The sequence below is a fragment of the Arachis ipaensis genome, chromosome B5, assembly GCF_059453495.1.
Source record: "Arachis ipaensis isolate K30076 ecotype BB chromosome B5, ASM5945349v1, whole genome shotgun sequence".
In the NCBI taxonomy this organism is placed as follows: domain Eukaryota; kingdom Viridiplantae; phylum Streptophyta; class Magnoliopsida; order Fabales; family Fabaceae; genus Arachis; species Arachis ipaensis.
In genome coordinates, this window is record NC_142440.1 from 158,021,342 (window position 1) to 158,046,694 (window position 25,353).

At 33.1% G+C, this 25,353-nt stretch overlaps 2 pseudogenes across 2 annotated transcripts; one reads left to right on the forward strand and one right to left on the reverse strand.

Moving 5' to 3' along the window:
- Positions 1-4,955: 4,955 nt before the first annotated feature.
- LOC148566385 (ATPase 5, plasma membrane-type-like) lies at positions 4,956-10,716 on the reverse strand (annotated as a pseudogene). The gene is made up of 16 exons (XR_015883274.1): positions 10,412-10,716; positions 10,048-10,108; positions 9,819-9,941; positions 9,637-9,740; positions 9,399-9,542; positions 9,250-9,307; positions 9,075-9,157; positions 8,830-9,004; positions 8,493-8,554; positions 8,357-8,416; positions 8,109-8,234; positions 7,721-7,803; positions 6,576-6,686; positions 5,792-6,484; positions 5,635-5,717; positions 4,956-5,300 (listed from the first exon to the last, which is right to left on the reverse strand). The product of XR_015883274.1 is annotated as an ATPase 5, plasma membrane-type-like (transcript).
- Positions 10,717-15,091: 4,375 nt separating this feature from the next.
- LOC107624721 (deacetoxyvindoline 4-hydroxylase pseudogene) lies at positions 15,092-16,956 on the forward strand (annotated as a pseudogene). Its single transcript, XR_015883389.1, has 3 exons — positions 15,092-16,069; positions 16,194-16,521; positions 16,684-16,956. The product of XR_015883389.1 is annotated as a deacetoxyvindoline 4-hydroxylase pseudogene (transcript).
- The last annotated feature ends 8,397 nt before the right edge of the window (positions 16,957-25,353 follow it).

Consider the following 25,353-nt stretch of genomic DNA (forward strand, 5'->3'; position numbering starts at 1 on the left):
TTCGTTTACACGAAACTCCAACAAAATTACACAATTTGGTTAATAAATTAAAAAAACAAAGCAATTTCAACTTATTTTTTTGCAACCGTTACAAGAACTAACTGAAGTTGGTGGGCAAAGCAATGTACATAGAAAGCATAAAAATTTTCTTTCAATATCAAAGTTTTCAAGCCGTTAAATTCTCCTTGCATATTACTTGCACCATCATATCCTTGGCCACGTACTCTTGATAAGCTTAAATTATATGTTTCTAATAATGACTTTAATGCTAATTTTAGAGATAAAGTATTAGTATTAAAAATATGAACAAGACCAAGAAAATGCTCCCTGGCTTGCCCTTCTTTATTCACATACCTTAAACAAACTGACATTTGCTCCTTAATAGAAATGTCGCGGGTTTCATCAACCAAAATAGCAAATAATTCATCCCCAAAATCATTAACAATAACTTTTGTCGTTTCACTTGCAGCAGCTCTTACAATATCTTTTGAATTGAGGGAGCTCTTAATTTAAGATTCTCACAAATATTTTTGAAAGCATGATAAATCTCTTCATTATGTTGCGCAAGAAAATTTAGAAGTTCCAAAAATTTCCTTGATTAATAGAATCATCTCATCATTACCACGAAAGATCAATCATCATCGCAAAAAAATATAATACAATCAATTGTGGCTGTCAAGTGAATTTGATAATTTTTTTTAGCTTGCTCAGATTGTTTTTTAATAGCAGCACTAATGTGTTGTTTTCACTTCATAAGTGTTTCATATTTTTTCCAAGCTTGATTATGAGCACTATCATGAATCCCAATATGAGTTTATAATCTTCTTTTTTTTCAATTTGAAAAGTCATTGGTTATAAAAGTATTGCCACCTTCAGTCTCAGTCTCAGATTTCATAAGATAACAATAAAGTAAAAAAACAACATCTTTTGATATACTATACTCTAACCAATTGCCATAATCATAAAATCAATTAGGATTAAATATTCGAAAAGAAGAACCATAAGCAGTTTGCGAAAAATCATGAGTCCTTGGTTGACAAGGACCTTTTTGCAAATATGCACATTTAACTTTGTCCCGGTCATTCGGATGATAACTTGAAATCTTTGGTCATTATCCTAGATCTGTTATGAAACTCTCTACTTCGAATTCTAAAAACCTCCTCTTGTTAGAAGAGATCGATAAATTGTTTTGGGATCCAATCCAATGATGAAGTTCTTTTGAAATATTTCTCATTACTAATAGAATAAAATTATAAACTTAAATTAATTAATTAATAAAATTAATATAAAATTATAAATACAAAATTGATCAATTAATAAAATGAATTTTCATCATACGACAACAACAAACTAGCAACTTATAATATCCTAAATTCCTAATTCAAAATAACTCAATACACAAAAATAATTAACAAAGAAATTAATAAAACTAAAGTATCAATTCCATTATAACAAATTCAATCACAAATTTACAATTTCTAAACCAATTAAATTATCAATTATCAAACAATGAAGCAAATAAGTGAAAAACTGAATGAAGCAACTAAGTGAACTAACTATATAAACTATGTGCTAACTATTGATTATTATTCAGTCACATAAAAATATAACACTCTAATAGAACTTGAATCTCAATGAACATAATGGATTTGGTTAGTTGCTCATAATTTTTTGTTTCAAGTTAACAAGAAAACTAACGCAATACCACCTAAGACCTAACCAATGGCATCTTACACAAACCATTCCTTTATTCTGAATCTCCATTCGGCCATTCCCCACTACAAAAGCTTATTTATTTATAATGTACATATGCTATAATTAATTGATTCCAGGGTAAACTTAAGAATTTTTGGTATTTACCACTTTTGATAGGTTGATTTGGGTTTCCAATTATGTAGTAAGAGGCAAGACTCCAAGACTGAACTCCAGGAGGACGACCCACTAGCGATGCGGGGCCAGCGACAACAGAGAAAAGTATTGTAGAATAAAAAAGAACCAGAAGTCCAGAAGAGATTGATGTTTGTTGAAGAAGAAGAAGGCAGAACCGTAGAACCAGATGCCGAACTGCCGAGTGCCGAAGGAAGGAACGCAGCGGCAGAACCACACAAATAATAAGCAATGACGCAGAAGAAGGTAGAACCTGAGAACCACCAGACGCGACGTGCCGGCGATGCAAGGAGAAGCTGACGGAGTACGGAGCCACGCAAGAGAATCGTGGTGATACAAGGAGAAATCGACGGATTGACGGAGCCATACGGGAAAAATGTTGAATAGGGCAGCGAGTTAGCAACGTCAATGGCAGGGACTGTGCTTTCGGTTATAAGTGAAAATTCCTCCAAGAGTATATGAAATATTTGCATAAGAGAATTGGTTAAATACCTTTCTAAGAAACTTTGTCCTAACTTAATTTTGTATTTTTGTTTGCCAAAATTTTGAAAATAATAATTCCAAGGATGTTTCAAATTCATAATGATGATGAGGTAAGGGCATTATTCATGCTGCTCTCGAACTCAAGTAATTAGTACACTCATATTTTATCAATACCCATCTTTTATTTCTCTCTAATTTTTATAAATTTGGTTTCAATTCTTATTTTTATCATGTTGGATACCCTCAAAGTTGGCAGCTTTTTTCTTTTTGCATTTTGCTCACATCACCAACTATTTATAATTTTTTTTCTTTGTCATGTTCAGAACTTCAGATAGCAAAAAAGATATAGGGGATTCAAGTGGGAGACACGTAAGATACTATACCCGTTACACTTGAACTCTCGGGACAACATTCTTTTCTCAGGTAAGTGAATTTAAATATTTTAAAATGATCAAAGTATTTGGTGGTCTGACATGAATTTAAAATCTTGCTATAGATTAATTTTACTTTTTTTTTCTTATTTTGATTGATAATTTGTTTTCAATGTTTTAGCTTTATATGTCAAATCAAAAATTTATTTAATTTATTTATTTGTTTTTTTAATTTAAAATACTTTTTTAATTTTCACTTTTCTTAGTTTTTTTGTGTATGGAGTCTCCCTCCTTTTGCAGTATGATGATAATTCTCCCCCTTTTAATTATTTGAGTAACATTATGATAAATTTATGATAATTTGGTCCTTGAAATTTCTGTGTGGATTTCATATTGTGGTATGTTGGTTAAAGTGGATTACCTGCTAGAAGTGAATGCAAGATTTAAGAGGCTGCATGCATCAACATTTATATGACTATGTAAACATACATGCATATATTATATTGTTACTCATTTAGATCAAGTTTTTGTTCTTCGTATTTTAATTACAAGTGATTTTGTTTGTTTATATTTGTTTTAATAGTCATACTACTATCTCTTTTGCGAATCAATTTTTAGAAAATGTTTTACTAAAGTGATGTTGAATTGCGTCTATCATTGTTGTAGCTTTGTGAACCTGTGTGAATCAACAAAAGAAGAAGAGTACCCTATACCAAACATTTATGGCACCATTTTAAATATGTATCTAGATTCTTAGTCAAGGTGCCATTTATTACTGCTGCAATGTAATTGATGATTGAAAAAAAATAGAAAAAATAAGATCATATTTTAGTTAATCTGTAAGCTCAAGAAATGTAATATAGGAATGTAAGAAAAGTTTTGTGCAGGGTAATGCTGTTTGTTTGTTTTAACTATTATTAAAAATCAAATGAAATGTTGTGATATTTTTTCTTTTTCTTCTTTCATTGTTTTTAAGGTGTTCATTTTATTTGGCCAAAGAAAGATAATTTCTCTGTCAACTAACTAATTCAATTTTCATGCTTAAAGTTTCTCTTTTTATATAGATGATGCGATTTGCTGTTTTATTGTTGTGATTAGTTCCATCAATACCAATAACGAAAATTTGTATGTTTTATGCCTTATTTACAGGGTTATCTTGCACAAGTGTTTGCCTTTCATCCTATCATCACAGATGTTAAAATCTCTAGATATATTCCCCTTATTTAGTGCAAAAATATTCACTTATATTTTGGAGTATTTATGATCTTCTTAGTGCATATTTGGGCGTCATTATTTTATTAAAAAAAAGATATTTTTTCAATAAAAAGATCTTTTTTATTTTTTAACGTGTTTGGCAAATTTCTAGTAGTAAAAGTAAAAGCATTAGTAAAATAAAAAAAAAAAAGATCTTTTTTGAGAAGCTGTAATTTACATCTTTTTTTAAAAGATCTTTTTTCCTTAAAAAAAAATATTTTTCATGTAATAAATAAACAAAAAAGTACTTTTAAATTGTTATACCCAAACATAATTGATAGATAAAAAGATCTTTTTCACAACTAGAAAATGGATTAATACAGACAGATTTACAGACAGATTTACAGACAGATTTAGTCTTTATTACAGACGGATTTTTGGTTACCGACAAAATTACCGACGGATTTTGTCCCTCTGTAAAAGCCTCGTCGGAAATTATTTACCGACGGATTTTTTTCCGTCGGAAAATTACAGACGGATTTTTACCAATTACAGACGGATTTTTCCTCTGTAAATTCTCTATCAATTTTCCTAAGACGACGAATTTTTCGACAGATTTTTCGTCTGTAATTACAGACAGATTTTCCGACGAATTTTTCGTCTGGTTTTCCGTCTGTAATTACAGACAGATTTTCCGTCTGTAAAATCTGTAATTACAGATATTACAGACGGATTTTCCGACAAATTTTCTGTCTGTAATTTGAATCTTGAAGAACCATCTTATACTCTAATTACAGACAGAAAATCTGTCTGTAAATCCGTCGGTAAGGTAAAATAATTGTTTCTTAGATTTTTCTATTACAAAAATAAACCTGTTTTCATACAAAATAAATATAAATTTAATAAATACAATTTTTTTTTATCTATTTTGTATTCAAATATTTATAATATTTCAAAAAATAAACAAATTCATCGTATTATCAAACTAAAAGAAAAGTACTATAAACAAGCAAGTTAATATAATTCAAAACATAAACAAAATGTATTAATACATCAACTATAATTCATCACAAACAAAGTGTATTTCTAATTCAAGCTACAAGAACAAAGAATCAATGATCTTCCTACCCAACCAAAACCAAGCCTACTTGCTAATTAGCTTACAGTCAAATGCATTCAACTAAATCAATTAAACAAGAATATCCTACTTTTTTGAAGCTGAAAAATGAAGCTTTAAGGGATAATGTGGCTAGTTTGCAGCAGAACTTGGCCGAGAACCTTAGATCCTCCTTCCTTGGCTCCTTTCTCAGCTTGTCCTTCTTCCCCCAATTTTGGGATGTTACAAACACAGCTCAAACACCCAAACTGAAATAACAGAGTAAGATATAGTGCATGAGCGATTTTATTTAAATCACAATATACAATTTCTTCTTTATTACCAAATTAAATACCGACCAAAAAAAGGTAAAGACTAAAGAACAAATAAAGATGCATGGTACACCCCCTTTTTTATGTTTCTAGTACGTTATCCATGTGAAGTTGGTAAAGAGAAGCTAAGTGCAATTTAGGTTTCTTTATTTAAGTACAACATAATTTAATCATCCTTTTCATATCAAATCCATAGATTGTTATTGAATTCCTACCAAGACAGACAACATTATATGAAAAAGAAAGCAAAAATTAGTAAAGATCATCTTACCTTTCTTGGGTCTAGTCCAGGTTGAAAGCCAATCCCCACCACCTTTTCTACTCTGTGTATGTGGCCGTAATCCACAGATAAGCCTAAGAAGCAACATTGTCAGTAGCCATCAACTAAGCAGATCAAAACTTGGAAGAAATTCACCGGAGATGCATACATTTCAGGTGTCCTGATGTCATAAAGTCTAACAGAACCATCTACAAAACCAGCTGTCAACTGTCCCCCATGAACTTGAGATGCAGCCTGAAATACAAGTATCAATACATATATCAGGAGAGAAAATCATTTTTAAGGAACTTGTCATGTTCCACCGGGTTTTAGGTACCACAATGAACTTGTCATGTATCATCAATCAACACATGCATAACAATGTATCATCAATCTCAACTCTTTGAATCCCAATGCCTGGGAAACCAAATCACTAACTAAAGCTTCCATACAAACAACTGCAGAAGTCCCGATTCGAGACACAATGTCCAATTTCACACCACTTGATGTAGACCTATTTGCAGCTCTCAAAACTCCAGCCGCAGCCATGAAAACAACAAACGGAGTGTAGTTTTCCTTAGAGGTTCCAAAAGTTTCTAGGAGAAAAATATGCACTTTATCCAAAAACTGGAAATTGATCAAGTTTGACATAACCCAATCAGTCAAATACAGAATCATTAGTCCATGAGAAATATTACCGTGAGGCCCATCTTTCTTTCCCCAAATTTCAAACAATGCCTTGAGTATCACAAATACCCCAAGATTAAGTCTGTATCAGTATATTGTATCATCTTCTACCTCTTGGTTACTATGTATCAGTAATACGGACAAGGGTTTCCTTTCTAGACAAATCAGTCACATGCTGCAATGAGAAATCACCCGATCAAAACCATCGATTCAGCAAATTCAAATAAAATAAGAACAAGGAGAAAAGATGAACATAGTTTACTCACAATAAAGGTGTCATTGAATGATGCAAAAATGTGAGCAACACCAAAAACATGTTCGCCCTCTCTAACAGTATCCTTATCACATTCCCAATTGCACAACCAACATAACAAGTTCTAATAATGAAAAAAATAGCATCTTATTATTGCTTCCTTCGAATTAACAGAACAATGAGATCATAACGAAAACATAGGTAGTTAGGGAAAAAGAAAAAGAGTTTATTTAAAAGGAAAATCAACATCTAGCTGAATCACCTAATACACTACAATCAGACTTCTTCATTGATTATCACATATCAAACAAGATGACGTGGACTAATAATTAAGAACAAGAATGGAAGACTAACCAACAGAAACTGGTGGACTAATAATTAAGAACAAGATTTGTAATAGACACCTCTTCAACTACCTAAAAATTAAAATAGATGTTCAATCGGGCAAATATTTTAGTCTTAATAAATAAATAAATAAATAAATAAATGATTCAACCTTATGATCAGTTTCTTATTTTCTTATTTTTCTAATAACCAAAGAATCATTTTTATTTAAACCGAAAGAATATAGATGTTTAATTGTCCAATTTTCTTTGTATTCATAATGCTCTCTGTTACTTTTAGAAGCAATCAATATATGAAATAAGTTATTGCTTAAGGTACCATATTGAAAGGCCATCTCTGGTTCACATTGAATTAAATAAGGAGAAGCAAAACTAAAATATTGGTCATGAAGGCTTTTAGTTTGCTTATACTTCATACAAAATAAAAACCAAAATAATTATTGGTCATGAAGTAGTACATACAAGTAGTACTCATCAATTATATTAGGCACAAAACAGTGGTTTAATAATAACTAACAACTTCAAGCAAGGAAAAATACTACCAATTTCATAAGCAATCCAAGAGGAAAAGTACCTAAATCTTGTGAATTAGGAAAAGGAAACACAGAAAACAAGTTCCGCTCTTTTCCATCTCTCTCAGGAAATTTATCAAACACATGACAAGCATAACAATACTGAAGCGAGGTTGCAACATTGGGGGTAACACCAGACTTTCCCACCAAATGGGTCTTTATTTTCTAAAGGTTTCAAATAGTAAGAAAGCATAAGAGGTTGCCCTAAGGAAACTAGTTATACTTTTTCACATAAGACTTACATATGGACATGTCATTTGACAATGGGTGAAAGAAGCAGTGCATCTGTGTCTTGAATCCTTGATCCAATAAAAGTGAAACATCTCTTCAGAAAGGGGAAAAAATGAATACAAATTAGTTCCCTGGAGATAAGTTTGCTAAACAACTCAACAAAATGTAAAAATTGAAGAAGCACAAACATTACCTGAGACAGTAGCATGACAACAAAAGAGAAATAAAAGTTGTAAGAAATAATTAGTTGTAAGAAATGGAAAGAAATAATGGGTGGGAAGAATAATTAATCAGTTGTAAGAAATGGAAAGAAATAAAAGTAAAATAGCATGACAACAAAAGAGAAATAAAAAGACAAAGCAGCAAAAGGAAGAAGTTACCCCTTTGTGCGATCATTACCTGAGAGAAATTTTATGATAGTTAAAATCAGCTCCACAAATCAGCAAAAGGAAGAAGTTACACCACGGCCTCGTCCTCTGCCACCATCCCAACCATTACTGTATTTCATACCTCCATCATAATTTCCTATGTGAAACAGATTGTGTCCAAGTAAGTATTTTTCATATTCCCGAAGAAACCAAAACAAAGAGTATAAGGAATCTTCTGATCAAAAAATAAAAATAATAAGTGGTCAGCAATGCCTCTACCCCTTCCTCTTCCCCTCCCCCTTCCACCACGTCCTCTTCCTCGCACCCTTCGTGAGGCTTCTGTATCAATCGAATCGAGTCAGAATAACAACCATATTAATCTGTCAAAATAATTGCCAGAAGAATTATAGTTTACCTCCTTCCTCATCATATTCATTTAAAGATTTTACTTGATCAGATGGAAGAGGAGGCTGGTAACTACATAAGAAAAAAGACTTAAAACTTTAGCAAGCAGTGAAAAAATAATAAAGCATGTAACCAGTATAACAACTCACACAAAGAATATTGCCTAAATTTTTATATCAGGTATAACACATTATGAATACAAAAGTAAATGAAATACAGAAATCCCATATCCCTGTCAGTCTTAACATGAGATGATTTTTCATGCCGTCTAGAATCTTGATGCTTAATTGACACAAGTGACAAGAAGCAGCAAGATAGTCACAATCAATTTGAAGTCAAAGTATTACCTTTTAATAGAAAGCCATGCACGACTTCTAGAACAATATGCAGATCTGGAAAAGCAACATGTAGAATTGCTTGAAAGGCATAGAAAAGATCCAGGATGGAAGAGATGATGTCAAGAAAGCAGCTTTCAAAGTAGGGGTAAAAGAGGTCCAGAGTCTAAGTTCATAAATGCCTTAGCTGCAGAAATTACAGCATTAAAAGCTAAAATAGAAAAGGAAATAAAAATTACAGCAGAGTCTAAGTTTACATTGCATTGTTGCTGTTTGAACCAAACTCTTGTGGTAATTTCTAGAAGTGGGCTATGGATGCTAAGCAGGAAGCTGCAAAAGCCTACAAACAAGTTGATAAATTGAAGAATAAATTTCCAAAATAGAAACCGTGCAGCATCCTTGCTTTGACCAAGCAATGAGGATGAAGGGTACATGTTTGTTCCCATGCCAAGCCTTCTTCCAGTTTCCTTGGCAATAGCAAGCTGATCACCTAGAGAAAAAGAAACCCAAAAAAATTTCTAAGCAACATGATTTGAGTTAATGGTATGAACAAAAAAGAAAAATAACACCACAAATCTTACAGAAATCATTTTTACATTAACACCAAGGTTCAGGGTTCTTGTGATGGTTTCAGCGCTATCATGCCTGGGAGGATCAAATAGTGGTAGCAGCGCAAGAAATTGCCATAGTGCACCAGGAGCATCTTTTGATTTCTCAGGTACTTCCTGTTATATAAAGATATTCAAGCAGCAATTATGAATAAAAACTCATTCAACCAAGTTGTAAACTATAAATGTTAATATCCTTTTTTTACCAAACCTGTCTAGCAACCCCCAAAGATCGGAGCCCACGCTCAGCAAACTTAACAATAGTTGCATAGCCTTTCTCCTCACATCCTCTTTGTAGTTGCAGAGGTTCAATATCTAAACCGGGAGAAAAGAATATTGTTAAGTCCCCTGCACAAACATAATCAGCTGGTGCCAATAGCAGAATAATTTTACCTGCTCTGGAGCACCTTTGCTAGATATATGCCAATTTCCATCAGATTCAATGTAAGTTAGAGCAGTCCTCTTGTCTCCAGGATTGAAAGGGAAAAAATGGACCTCCCTGATTCTAGCTCTTGCCTGCAAAATTTACATTAAGATTTAGAAATTCTTACCTTTAAATTCAACATATATTTTTTCCCTTTTAATTTCTTATATTGAAAAATCAATTTGGGAATATATTTACCTCCTTTGGATCAGCAAGCATACCAACAATTACGGCATCTATAGCATCTTGATTCTCAGTCCTATATGGAAGACCAAGTTAACATGGACACAAGTCTTTAATCACTGAGACACTGTGAATCAATAAAAACCTAAACCCCAAAAAATTCAACCAAAATGAAACTAGTCAATGCATTCAGGAACCTTGATTTCACAAACAAGTTTATAAGAACACAAAATAAAGAATTGTAACCGTTACAAGTTCTTACCATAGAATAGGAAATAGAATTAGAGTTAGCGATAGAACATAGGATAATATAATTAGAGTTAGCGATGGAATTGAATGAAAGAAAACAGCGATGAAAGAGAAAGGAGATTAGGGTTACCTGCACAGCTGAGGCAAGATCGAAGAGAGAAACGCAGCAACACACGGAGAAGAGCAAGTACTAGTGGTGAGATCGAAGAGAGACACGCACATTAGGGTTCGTAAGGGAGCGACGCGAGCAAGGCCGACGGAAGGGGTGCGACGGAGAAGAACAGGGAAGGGGTGCGACAGAGCCTCGGTGCAATGGAAGTTCAGTGTAATGGAGGTTCGGTGCGACGGCGGTGCAAGGCTGATAGCGACGCCGATGGAGAATTTAGAGGGATGAGTGTAGAGCGCGGAAGTGGGAACTGAAACGGAGAGAAGAACGTGATTCCAAAACTTTATTTTAATATTTCCGACGGAAAATTTTAAATTACAGACAAATTTTCCGTCTGTAATAATTTAATAAAATTGAAGCTTTTTGTCTATTTAATTACAGACGGATTTTTCGTCTGTAACCATTTTTCACGAAAAATAATTAATTTTTTCGACAGAATTATTGACGGATTCTCTTTTCCGTCTGTAATTTATGTTAATTTATTTTTTTTGTTTTCCGACAAAAAATCCCTCTGAAATTCCGTCTGTATTTCTGTGGGATAAAATCCGTCGGAAATATCCGTCTGTAATAACTAGTTTTCTAGTAGTGTTTACATGAGATATCCAAACATAAAATTACTTTTACTTCTCTATAAGATCTTTTAAAAAAAGATAACTCGAAAAAAGATCTTTTCTTAAAAACTCACCCAAACAAGCCCTTAAAGTTGTACAAAATGACAAAATGTATGACAACGAATGAAATGAAGTAAATTAAGTATCGAATTTCAAGTATAACTATTAGAAGAAATCACATGATGAAAATATACAATTTTAGGAGGAAAAAAATAATGGGAGTATGTCAATATGTGTGTTTGATAGAGTGTTTCAATGTCTAAATAATTTTAAAATATAATAAAGAAAACCCGATCACTCAAATGCTTTCTAATTAACTTAAATTTAACTCACAAGTTTAGGACTTCTCTCTAAACAAATATCTATGTTGAATCAATATATTAATTTTAGCCTAAGTGCATGTTCTAACTAGCTATATATCTTAATATATTAATGTCTTAAATTTGTGGACTCAAGCTCTGATTTTTAAATGAAAAATTGCCCTCAAAATTTTGTTGCTCATCAAATCCTGATTTCAAAAAGGAAGATCATGTTCAAATTTTGTACTTTTATTTTTATAACTAAGAATATGAATATGAAATACAGTTGAGTTTGAGTGCAATTTAGTGATAAATATGGTGAGATGTATTGTATTTTTAACTATTTAATATTGAGTTACATGTGCTGCACTAAATTGTATACAATTGTATTTGAAGTTGATAGATGAAAAAATATACCATGCCTTTTCTTTCTTCTCTTTAATGTTGAATTTTTTTTTTTTTAAAAATACCATAAATTTAGCCATTGTGTGATATTTATGCAAAATCAAATGGACCGCAAATAGCAGCAAATATGCTTTCAAAGCAAAAAATTTAAAAATGCTTAAATTGCAATGTAGTAATTAATTGCTGGAGGGATAAAATAATTGACAAGAAACTCTCATTTGGATTATGAATTTATAAATGCATGTGATGATTTTACTGCATTAATAAAATCTATCATAAAAGAATTTTGCTAGGAACCAAGAAGAGTCTAGCTAACAACAAGTTAACAAATATTTTTGAATTATATTCTATACTAATTAATTGTCATTAATTAGTGATTATTTAAATTTTTTTAAAAGATACAAAATTAATGATTATTAATTGACTCTTTTTACTCTAATTCACATTTTATCATTTATTACACAAATTCTAATTCCTCTTTTCAAAAAAAATTTTGAAACTCCAAAAAACAAAAATACTAAAATATAAGATAAATAATCATCAAAATCCTAAGAAAAAAAAATATCCAAAACATAGGAAAAAGAATAATCCAAAACTAATAAAAAGAATAATCCAAATCCTAAGAAAAAAACATACAAAACATAGAAAAAAGAATCATTCAAAACTAATAAAAAGAATCATCCAAAATGTAGAAAAAAAAAACATAAAAAACTAGTTAAAAAAATCATTCAAAACTAAATAAGAGGAGGAGAAGAAGAGCTGCAGAATGGCCGACAACGACGTTTTGGACGACGTTGCGTGGACAGTAGAAAAACTTGCGATGGCGCCATGAGTATGGCTTGGACTGGACGGAGGAGGTTGGTGCTTCTTTGCTCTTTGGATGAGAGCTCCTAGGAAACAGCACCGTGGAGAGGGAGAGAGAGTGAAGACCGTTCGGTTTCTTCTCAACATATCACTTCAAATCTGATTTTGGTATTAAAAGCCATTAATAATAAATATTTTAAATTATAAATAAATAAAATTAATTAAAATAATTATAATTAATTGAATTATTTAATTTTTTTGCTGATTAGGACTTGATTCCATATACTTTTTCTTTATATTTTGGATAGAATAGTCCTTAATAAAAAAAACTAACAAATAGATTCTTAAAGATGACTAACCATAGACACATTTGATTCTTCTGTCAAAATTTTTTGTAAACATTGATAGTGTTACTAACAGTGTTACTAATAGAATGACCCGGCGGTTAAGTTATATATTGGAATAAAACAAAAAGTTGAAGATAATTTAGTCCTTATTGACTCTCAATCAAATACTCCTTTTGATTCCTAATTTTTCTAAAATTTTCAATTTCACACTTTTCTTCTAGATCTTGACCTATCATTCTTCAACCATGGTAGTTTCTTTGTGCCACTGTGTAGTCCTTTAGGGCCAGCTTGAGCAGATTCATTGTGAGCAGGAATTTCTCCAAAAAGATATCCAATATATGGATCATCTTCAACCTCTTTTGCAGCATTTTTCTTAGCATCTGTCTTCTTTGTAGTTATACTTCTAATCCCCAAATCCTCAAACCTCACATTTGACACTTTTTTTTCTTGAACCACTAACCTTTTATTTTTCTACCTTCTTCCTCACCTTAGTTAGGGGTGTCCGCGGATCGGATCGGATCGGATATGGCCAAAATTTCGATCCGATCCGCACTAAAATCATCGGATCGGATCGGATCCAATATCCGCAGTTTTTAAGGTTGGATCCGATCCGATCCGATCCGCACATTTGCGGATCGGATCGGATCGGATATCGGATATATCCGCACAACACAAAAATATTTTTAAAAACTTATTTTTATTAAAAAAATATCAATAAAATTTATTTTTCTATTCTTTTAAATATGTTTACTCTTAAAATAATATTAAACATATTTTTCTTGAATAATAAATTAAAATAATTTAACATATATGATAATTATTAGTTAAAATAAAACATAAAAAGAATATTTTACTTATTTATTTCTTTATTTTTGCGGATACGCGGATATGCGGATCGGATATGCAGATACCAACACAAAATCCGTAATCCGATCCGATTAGTGTGTGGATCCGATCCGATCCGATCCGATCCGAAAGCCTTGCGGATCGGATCCATATCCGCAATTTTCGGATCGGATTCGGATAAACACTGCGGATATGCGGATCGGATCCGATCCATGGACACCCCTAACCTTAGTTGCATTATATTCTACCAGAGTCTCATATTCAGTTTCTTCACACCATTGGAACCACATGAAAAGAAACCACAACTTTTCAAACACAAAATTATTAAAAAAATTATCTAGAGGATGAATATGATAACAGCACATATCGTCTTCTACAACGTTGCAAGATCGTCACAAGAGTCACTAGTTTTGGAGAAAGTTTTTATGGCCTGTTAGGATTTGTGGGTGAATGAAACGACGTGGGGAGGATTAAGGAAAATTTCTAAACTTAAAAACGTGGAGGAGAATTGCTCGAAACAACATTTTCATTCCTAGCTAGCACCAATGGACACATCACTGTTAATAACAGTACATATGGCTAATTTCGTTTCGTTTTGTATTAACACTTAACAAAAAAATCGAACGTGTTTGATGTCAGTCATCCTTGAGGCTCTATTTGTTTTTTTTTTTTTTCTTAAAGATTATGCAAATCTTCATTAATTTAATTGTCACTTTACTTTAAGTATTTTTGTAACAATTCCACTTAATATCATTAAATATCAATAGATTGATTGATTTATAACATAAAATATATAAGAATAGAATAATCTTTTAATAAATAAAATTAATAAAAATATAGTAAGACAATTTTTTTATAAAAACACTTAATAATCATATTAAACTATTCATAAAAAAACGAAATTGATGTGATATGCATTACATAATACTTCATATCATTTGATTTCACACATTAACCATTATATATTACTTTAAAAAAAAAAAGATTTTCATATATAAATATTCAAAATATTAACAAAATTATTTATAAAAAAATTTAGTATTATATTCATAAAAAATAAGTTTTATAAGACAAAAATACGCTATCTTTATATTTTTGAATTTTTGTTGATTTCTAAATAATATTAACTAAAATTTTTAAATTACCTTTACTCATTATCTTTAGCGTCAGACACCATCTTCATTTTTATTTTCCCATATCTCAAAGACTCAAACTGTCACGGTCCTCCGTCACAATCATTTTAGCCACCTTTGACACTGTAACAATAACCACACTGCCACCTGTCCACCACCACTACTAAATCCATTTTTTTAACTAATCCATACATTCAATATAACCCAATTAAAAAAAAAAAATCGGAATTCATTCTGTTCTGAGTCTCATATCTGCAACCCGGTCTCCTCACCCACTCACATCCGCTGCAACTGCAACTCGGTAATATTTGATTCAAACTAGATCTGGTAACATGATACATGAGCAATGGATCCATTCTCGGTTGCTAACTTTACAACTCTTGCGGATTCATCCATCCCACCAATTTGAACCAGCTTATCCTTTAAATTCATGCTTCATCCATCCCTTTAATTTATTCCCACTATCATCGGTTTTATTATTTCTTTAATATATTTTTAAATTTTTGGTTTAGTTGTTTACTGATTTGTTGTTAGAATTTTGATAGCACTAGAAAAGATGGGGCTGGATAGTGTAAACATTACATGCAAGGTTTTAAATACTATGAATTAAGTTCTTAATTGAATACAGAAATTTTATTGAAAACAGAGGAAACATGATGGAAGCAGATCATGAAGATGGAAGTTATGATAGGAACAAGGAATTAAAGCTTCTTGAGGAAACAAAAGCAGGTGTGAAGGGTCTTGTTGATGCTGGTTTGACTAAGTTACCAAAGATATTCGTTCATGACGGCCATAAAGTCAACATTTCTTCTTCTTCCTCTGCTACCAATGTTAGTATTCCAGTTATTGATTTGGGATTACTACACGAAGAAGGTAATTCACGCCATGAGATCATTCAGAAAGTCAAAGATGCGGGTGAGAAATGGGATTTCTTTCAAGTGGTCAACTGTGATATTCCACCATGTGTTTTGGATGAAATGCTTGATGGGGTACGTAGATTTCATGAGCAAGATGCTGAGGTGAAGGGATAATTTTATTCACGTCATATTACAAGGAGAGTGTTCTACAACACCAACTTCAATTTTTAGAAAGCTTCAGAGGTTAATTGAAGGGACACCCTCTCTTGTCTATTGGCACCAGGGCCCCTTGACCGTCACCAACTCCCTTCCATTTGCAGGTATATGGAGAAAGACTAGAACTCTAGCCTAGTTGTTGATTTGGTAGAGACTCACATGTATTTTGTCATCGTATAAAGTTGATAATTGAGAACTGTAAGATAATTTGATTTGATATGTTTGCAGAGAAGTAACAATTAAGTACTTAGATCATGTCAAGAAACTGGCACTGACTTTGTTAGAAATTAGAATTGCTTTTGGAGTCATTAGGCCTAGAACGTAGTTACTTTAACGACATAGATTGAGCTAAAGGGATTTTTATGCTTGGACATTATTACTCTCCTTGCCCTGAGCCTGAACTCACTTGGGGGTTAAGTGCCATACAGGTGTAGGTTTTGTAACTGTTCTTCTACAAGACTAAGTTGGTGGACTTCAAGTCTTTTATGAAAACCAGTGGATTGATGTCACTCCTATTTCTGCTGCTCTCATCACTAATCTTGGTGATATGATGCAGGTGATTATAATAAATTCATCAATGTTTTTGGTAGTGATTTTTATTGTATATCCAATTGTGTATTATTACGTTACTATATACCTTTGTATATAATCTTCTACAAAATTAAACAAACTTTTAAGCTCTTTAATTGATCTATTAATGTCTTAGCACTGATTACAGCTAATCACAAATGACAAGTTTATGAGCGCCAAACACGGAGTTCTTGCTCAGAAAGTAGGTCCACGAGTTTTGATTTCATGCTCTCTGAGACAACATGTTCAGGATGAATGTCTAAGAATGTATGGACCAATAAAAGAGTTGGTGACAGAAGAGAGTCCTCCAATTTATAAGGAAATAAAAATGCTGGACTTGATTAAACTGGCGTATACCAAAAAGTTAGATGACGATGTCTCTCCACTAGAACACTTCAGGATATGAAGCATTAAGAATTAAAGATATTCCTGTATAAAAGTATATTAATTACAAACTTTCTCGAGAAATTCTAAAGTGAGAGATTCAACATTTGCTGTTATAGAAACTCTCATGTTTTGTATCTAAATAAAGAGTAATTCTCCACATACAAGTGATTTTCAATACAAGTCATACAAATCATTTATATTCACGCCGTTTCATGTTTTTTTTGTGCCTCTTTTTCTTCTTCTTCTTTCTCCGTGCTTCCTCTTCCTCTTCCTCCTTCTTCTTCTTCTTCTTTTTCTTCTCCTTCTCCTTCTCCTCCTCCTTCTCCTCCTCCTCCTTCTTCTTCTTCTTTGTGCCTCTTTTTCTTTTTCTTCTTTCTCCGTGCTTCCTCTTCCTCTTCCTCCTTCTCCTTCTCATTCTCCTTCTCCTTCTCCTTCTCCTTCTTCTTCTTCTTCTTCTTTCTCCTCCTCCTCCGTGTCTCTTTTTCTTCTTTTTCGTAATTTTTCTCTCTCGTTATCATCGTCATCAACACCACATCTTCCTCTCTCTTTTTTAATTAAAATTTCTTCTCCTCTTTTCGTTTTCTCTTTCTCCTTCATCAAAATCACCAGAAAAAACGAAGAAACATTATTCAAGGTACTATTTTACTGTTCTTCTAGATTTTTTTTTAGATTGTCTCTGTCATGTGCCTCATCCTTAACCAGCAAAATATTAAAAGATTTCAAAAAGAAATATACTGTCTTTCCCTTTATTGGGTGTATTTCTTAAATTCTTTGGATGTATTTCTGTCACTGTTTGGGTGTATTTCTGTAATCCTTTGGATGTATTTCTGTAATCGTTTGGGTGTATTTTTGTAATCGTTCGGGTGTATTTCTGAAGTTCCATCATCTTCAAAACAATTTCAAAGCTTGATTTCAGAAACTATGAAAATCGAAAAAAGCAGAAGGAGATCGAAGGCAAAGAGAGAACGCTTTTCCATACAAATCATACAAATCATTTATATTCACGCCGTTTTCACATTTTTTTTGTGCCTCTTTTTCTTCTTCTTCTTTCTCCGTGCTTCCTCTTCCTCTTCTTCTTCTTCTTCTTCTTCTTCTTCTTCTTCTTTCTCTATGTCTCTTCAGTAACGCGCGTGTTAGGCCCAACTTATAAGACTTGTAAACAAAAATGACTTATATATGTAGCACTCCTCCTAAATAAAATTCATTTGGTGTATGTTAAAGTAGATTATGCGAGTCATTTATGCAAAATATCAAATAAGGGGCTGTACCATCATAAGTTCCATGAACTGAGATATTAAACCTCTCAAATCTTAAAAAAATTTAATTTTGATACACTAACATAGTTGATTTTTTATATATTAATAGTATAAAATATTTTATATAATCATAATAACATATTCATTTTTTTAGATGATTATTCATACCGTCAATAAAAATAGTAGTTATTTTTTATGATTAAGGTAAATAAATATGATTCAAGACAATAATAATGAATTAATAATATTTTAGCCAACATATTGACACATGATAATATTACTATTAATAAAAAATTTAAAATAATTTTTAATAAATACAAAATAAATACATTAAAAATTTTAACTTTTTGTATTTACAATAAAAAAAATTTTAATTTATAATCTTTACATGTATTTTTAAGATACAAGTTAGTTATACCATAATAATAATAATTTTAATTATTATTATTATTATTATTATTATTATTATTATTATTATTATTATTATTATTATTATTATTATTATTATTATTATTATTATTACCCTTGTAAATTAAGTCCAAATCTTTTGCTCGGTCATACTAAATTTTATTTTTATTATTTTATTTAATAAATTGTATTTAATTTTAATTAATTAAGAGTTGATCAATTAAATAACATATTTTTAATTGACCATTTTTTTTTGTGACTGAACATAACACAAAGAAAAAGATCTAAGAGAAAGAGTAGCACTCCTCTCTAATAATAATGTCTAAATTATTAGGGGGCAGTAACCACTCTAGATACACCTGCTTGTTTAAAGCAGCAGTCTTAACCATTAAATCAGCCGCTTTGTTTGCTGTGCGCTGGATGAGAACTAAAGTAGCTGTCCAATTGCGCTGGAGCATCTCTTTGATTTTGTCAAGCAGATCAGAGTCATTCCTAATCATGCTGGTTGTGCCCCGCGAAACAAGAAGAAACGCATCAAGATTATCAGTTTTACAGATGACCTCTTTGCACTCGCAATCCCAAGCCATAACAAGCCCTCTCCAAATAGCATGAAGCTCACAACAGAGAACACTAGAAAGAGGTATACTGGCAGAACAACCTTTTATCCAAATTCCCATGCTGTCTCTAATAATACATCCAAATCCAGCTAATTGCTCATTTTCAAAAATGCTTGCATCGCAGTTCACTTTACAAACATTCATTGGAGGTGGTTCCCAGCTATATTTCAAAGAAGAAGGAATAATATGTTTTTGGTTGGTAACAACATTAGAGAAATCTCGAGCAGCATGTTTAACCAAGTGAACAATTTTCTCCTTACTCCATGGATCATCTTGATGGAAGATGTCATTGTTCCTATCCCTCCAAATCCACCAAAAGGCCGCTGCAAAGAGAAACTCATTTTTGTGGAGGTTAGAACGAATCCAAGACACAAAATCCAAACTAGAGTCCTCAGCAGTCATTCCCAAATTTAAGCTAATCCAAATCTGACGAGCTTTTTGGCAAGTCCTAAAGCAGTGGTTAATATCCTCTTGAGCAAGATAACATCTCTGACAAAAATCAGAAGTAGCAAGACCTCTTCGAAAGCGGTAACTAGCTGTGGAAACTCCGTTGTTAAGGCAAAGTCAGAGCAGACACTTTATCTTCTCTGGTATTCTCAAGCGCCAAAGCCAAAGCCAATTTTCATTATCATTCCAGCCAAATTTCTTCTTCAATAGCCATTCATACCCGCTTTTAGTCGAGTAGGTGAGAGTATTTGAGTTTGTCCAAAACCAACCTGTTTTATCTCCTGCCTACTTGATAGGATCAAAGAGCATCAAATCAAGTTTAACTTCTTCCGGAATAATTGTGCAAAGAATATCCCACGCCAATGCCCATGGTTCCAGACATCTTCTAACTTCAAGTGAGAATCAGATATGTGCACAAAAGGAACCAAATGAGCTAGCGTTCCACATGGTCGCCAAGCGTGATACCAAAAGGATTGAGACATCCTGCCTGTACACCAATCAAAACCATTACGAAGCTTTTCTATTGTCTTATAAATCGCCCGCCAAGTGCTTGAAACATTATTAGAAAAATTGGGTGAAAGGCAAGAACTCCCAGATAAATATTTTGCCAACATAATTCTTACCCAAAGCTTATCTTTATTATGCAGTAATTGCCAAACAAGCTTTCCGAGTAAAGTAAAATTTACACATTGGGTATCTCTAATTTCCAAGCCTCCATATTTTCTTGGAGTGACAACTTTGCTCCACTTGACCAAATTTAAGCAACGCTCTCCCACCTTTTCCTTCCACAAGAATTGTCTAAGTACAGAATCAATCTTTTGACAAATCGAAATAGGAAAAAGAGTCACTTGCATCTGATAAATAGGAAGAGAAGAAGCAACAGATTTAATTAAGCAAAGCCTGCCTGCTCTGTTAAGGAGCCGACCTTTTCAACTAGCCAGCCTATTCTTGATCTTCTCTAAAGAGTCCGAAAAAATAGATCTAGCAGCTCGAGGATGATTAAAGTTCACCCCCAAGTATTTGCCTAGGTCACTAGTAAAGGGAATATGAGAAACACCAGACAACATTTCCTTCCTTCTATTAGAGATATTTCTAGAACAAATAGTTTTAGATTTTTCAATGTTAACCTTCATACCTGAATCTTTACAAAACAACTCCAAGGTGTGCACAATATTCTGAACTTGATTTTTCTTCACTTTACAAAAAAGAAGGAGATCATCTGCAAACATTAAGTGAGAAACTCTAGGTCCCCCTCTAGAAATAGCCACACCATCCCAAATACCTTCGTCAACTTGTTTGGAAATGAAGCACGCCAATCTCTCCATGCACAAAAAAAATAAATAAGGAGAAATTGGATCTCCTTGCCTGAGCCCTCTGCGAGGTTGGAAGCTGTCCAATCTATTCCCATTCCAAAGAATGGAAAGATTTGAGGCCTGAACACAATTCATTACAAGCTGAATAATTTGAGAAGGAAAGCCAAAAGATTCAAGAGTGTGCTCAAGAAAATTTCAATCAACTCTATCATAAGCCTTTTCTAAATCAATCTTAAAAGCCATAGCTCCTTTTCTAGACTTTGTCCGCTTAAGAAAGTGAAGAACTTCTTGGGCGACAATAATATTATCAGGTGCTCCTCTACCATGAATAAACCCTCCCTGAGTTGGGCTAACAATCTTATCCAAAAATGGACGTAATCTATTAACTAGCACTTTAGTCACTAGCTTATAAATTACATTACAAAGGCTTATTGGCCAAAAATCCTTCAATCTAGTTGGAGGGTCGCACTTAGGGATAAGAACAATCAAAGTTTCCAACAAGGAATGGCTTAACGTCTCCTCCAAGAATGCTTTCTGAACAGTACGCCATACCTCATGACCCACCACATCCCAATATTCCTTGAAGAAAAAAACTTGAAAACCATCCGGCCCAGGAGCTTTGAACAAGCTCATATTATCCAGAGCTTTTTTAACCTTCAACATTGTTACTGGTTTAGACAAATTATCACAAGCATCCTGGCTAAGAGCTGGCATAGGAATTTCTCCCATGCAATTAACCTCAACAGGCTCAGTAGAACAAAAAATAATTTTGAAGAAATGAACAACCTCCCTTTGCAAAACTTCCGGATCATCAGACCAAGACCCATCACTGACCAGCAACCCATGAACCTTGTTAGATTTTCTTCTAAGGATGGTTTGCATATGGAAAAAGCTAGTATTTTTATCACCATACCGAACCCATTGATCTCTTGACTTCTGGTACCAAAGCATTTCTTCCTGGGCCAAAACTATATTATATTCAGCTCTCAATTCTTCTTCTTTGTGCTTCAGAATCAGATCATCGTCAGCTTCCATTTTCCGTTGAATACGATTCAAATAACCCTCCAATTCCCTATTTTTAATAAAAATATTGCCGAAGACCGTAGAGTTGAATTCCAACAAAGCTTCTTGGACCCCCAATAACTTCCTATGGATGCCAAATTCTGTACTATCCCAAGATTTCTGAACAATGGCCTTGTAACCAGGATGCGTTACCCATGCCGCTTGGAATCTAAAAGGCCGGTTTCCTTTCTTGATAGAAACTCCTTGATATCGGATAAGTAGGGGACAATGATCAGAGTGGGAATGGCTGAGAACTTCAACAAAACTTCTGAAAAAAGAAGGCGCCATTCTGTAGTACAGCAAGCTCTATCCAATCTCTTTGCAATTTTTTTGTTTCCTTGAATTTTACGGAACCAAGTAAACCGTCTTCTAGAGGTTGTCAGATCAAAAAGACCACAAGAATCTAGAGTACTTGCAAAGATATTACTGCGATTTGAATAGAAATTACTCCCATTCACCTCATGAACACTCAAAATATCATTAAAATCCCCAACCACCACCCACGGGTCCTGAATGCACAAATCAATATCAAGCAGATGACTCCATAATTCTACTCTATTAGTGGCTTGAGGGCTGCCATAAACCGCATTGCAGATCCATCTTCGCCCACCACCATCAATTTCCAAAGTTACACATTGATTCATAGCCCAAAGAATTTTACAAGAAAATTTTAAATTAGCAGAGAGGAACCAAATTCCTCCCTTTTGTCCAACAGCATCTACAATCCCTACAGGATAATAGCCTAATCTCCCCCAAAATTCTTTCATAGTTTTAAACCTAATATGAGTTTCCACCAAAATAAAAAAAGGTGGTTGAAATTTTCGTACCAACTCCTTACAGTGCACCCGAGACATCTTATTTGATGCCCCCTAACATTCCAACTAATAATATTTAAATGGTCACAATCCATAAAAAATAAATTAAATAATTAGAATGATTAATCATTCTACCTCACGTTGATGGACCCCTGTCTCGAAGTGTCTTCTCGTGGACTTGCGCCGCAGAACCATCATTCTTCTGTGGAGGTTGGTTCTCCAAGTTTGTTGTTGCCCTAACTTTATCAAGCTCTTTTTGTACTCGAGAATCCATTGACAATGCTTCAATAGGTGAGTTTTGAAGTGAAATAGGACGCGCCTTTTGTGCTCTGCTTTAAAAAAGGGAGTACTCTGATCCTTGAAAGCCACCTGAGTTGTTCCCAAAGAGCCAAGCGTAGATGGAGAATCCTTCTTTTCCTTAGGTCCCACATTTGCATTTGATAAGGACTTCACCTTTGCATTTGATGAGGATCCAGCATGTATGTTATTAGACCCAAAAGAAAATTTCTTACTCATCAAATTGGAGCATATTGCTACATTGGCTTTTTTTGGCACCACATTGGGGTCTTTACCCACTTTTTTATTGCCTTTTCTACTAACTGTAACCCATTTACCCTCTTTTGCACGAGTATCCCTTTCCATGTGTGAGTCTTGCAAATTATCATGCACAAGACCTGCTGCACCATGCTTCTCTTTCGCACATTCTCTTGTTACATGCCCAAAGCAGCTACATTTTTCACAAATTAAATTCAAGTGCTCATATTCTATGTCATACATATGACCATCAACTTGAATTTTTTTTATAACTGGAAGTCCCAAGTTAATTTGCACACATGCTCTTGCATACTTTCCCCTCTCTACAGACTTGGTGGCTAAGTCGATGCGGATCGGTTTTCCTACAGCTGACGCAATTATTTTCATGGCTCTCTCTTGATAATAGTTAATGTTTAAACCCGTGATTCTTATCCAAACCATGGTAGACCCAAAAGTGTTTTCACAAGGTCTGAATGAAGAATTCCAAGGTTTAACCGCAATATAATTACCAGTAATCATCCATGGTCCTCCAAGTAGAACTTTCTCTCTTTCCTCCAAGAGATCAAATTTGACTAAAAAATACCCAAAACCTCCTTTGGTTCTCCAGACGCCTTTAAGCCTGTGCGTGATCACCGTATAGCTAAAATTGGTATCTCCGAATCACCTTGCTTACCAACTACTATAGCCAACTTATCCCAATCAAGAGAATCAGCAACCTCCAATGCTCTCCTTGCTGAGGCACCAACAACTTTATCTCTGAACGATATCCGCTGAGTTTAAGTCTTGTTACCGTCTCCCTTAATCCCCTCCTTTTCACCTGATGCATGCCCCCTCCGCTCTTCCCCTTATTGCTTCCGCCGGCATGGCCGACTGTCTTGCTATGTGTCACCCTCAAAGGCTCTCCCCTGCTCTCTCCACTCTCCATTTCACGTACTCTCACGTACTCTCTCTAGTACTAGGGTTTTCAAAAGAAATCTTATTTATTTGATTAAATATTATTGTTAATTGACCATTGCATTTAGCATGTCTATTATTCACTTACTACTCATTTAAAATTACATGTTTTTTTTAATTATATTTTGTATAAATTTGCATTATAATAATATCATTTCTATTTTAATAATGTCACTTGTTCAAAAAAAATCTTAATCATTTCTCTGTCAAAATTTTAGCGGTCTATTATCCTTTTTTCGGATAATAGAAATTTAGATACAGTTAGTTTTATATGAATTTGATAATTGAGAGTTGTTAAATGATAATTTAATCAAATTTTTTAAATTATTTAACTATTATCAACTATCAACTTTATATGAAACTAACATAATCTGAGTTTTCACTAAAAAATGGATAATAAACCTATAATGCAAAACAATAATTAGTTTTTGTGCAAATTATCCAAAAACAGAAAGAAAGAAAAGAAAATATTAATTTGGAAGTCACCTCATTCTTGTGCTGTAATTGGCTAATTGCGAAACTAATACCTAATATCTAGAAGAAAACACATATGAAAACAATGACATGCAACCAAATGGGATAATATAGTAAGAAAAGAAATTAAAAATTTATCAATTGCCCCAATTTTGTGCTTTCTACAGATATCTATCGTATCTTTCATGCAATTGACAACCTTAGATATCTGTCACCTATTACAGGAGGCAAATGATTAAAAAGCTTGATTAGATAATAGTAATAAACTTATATAAAAACTCTTAATAAGTAGATTTAATACAGGAACGTGGAGTGCTTATGGGCAGAGTGTCACATTTTTATTTTTAATATTGGGTTAACAATGATATTTTTTTAAATTTTAATCTACTGTAATATTTTTTTAAGATGTGGAATGATTTAATTTACGGAATATAAATCAGATCATCCGATTTTTGTATTCAGATTGTCCGATTTGTGTTTAAAAAATTAAAAAAATTTAGAGTACACAAATCAAACTCTAAATTTTTTAAATTTTTTTAACACAAATCGGA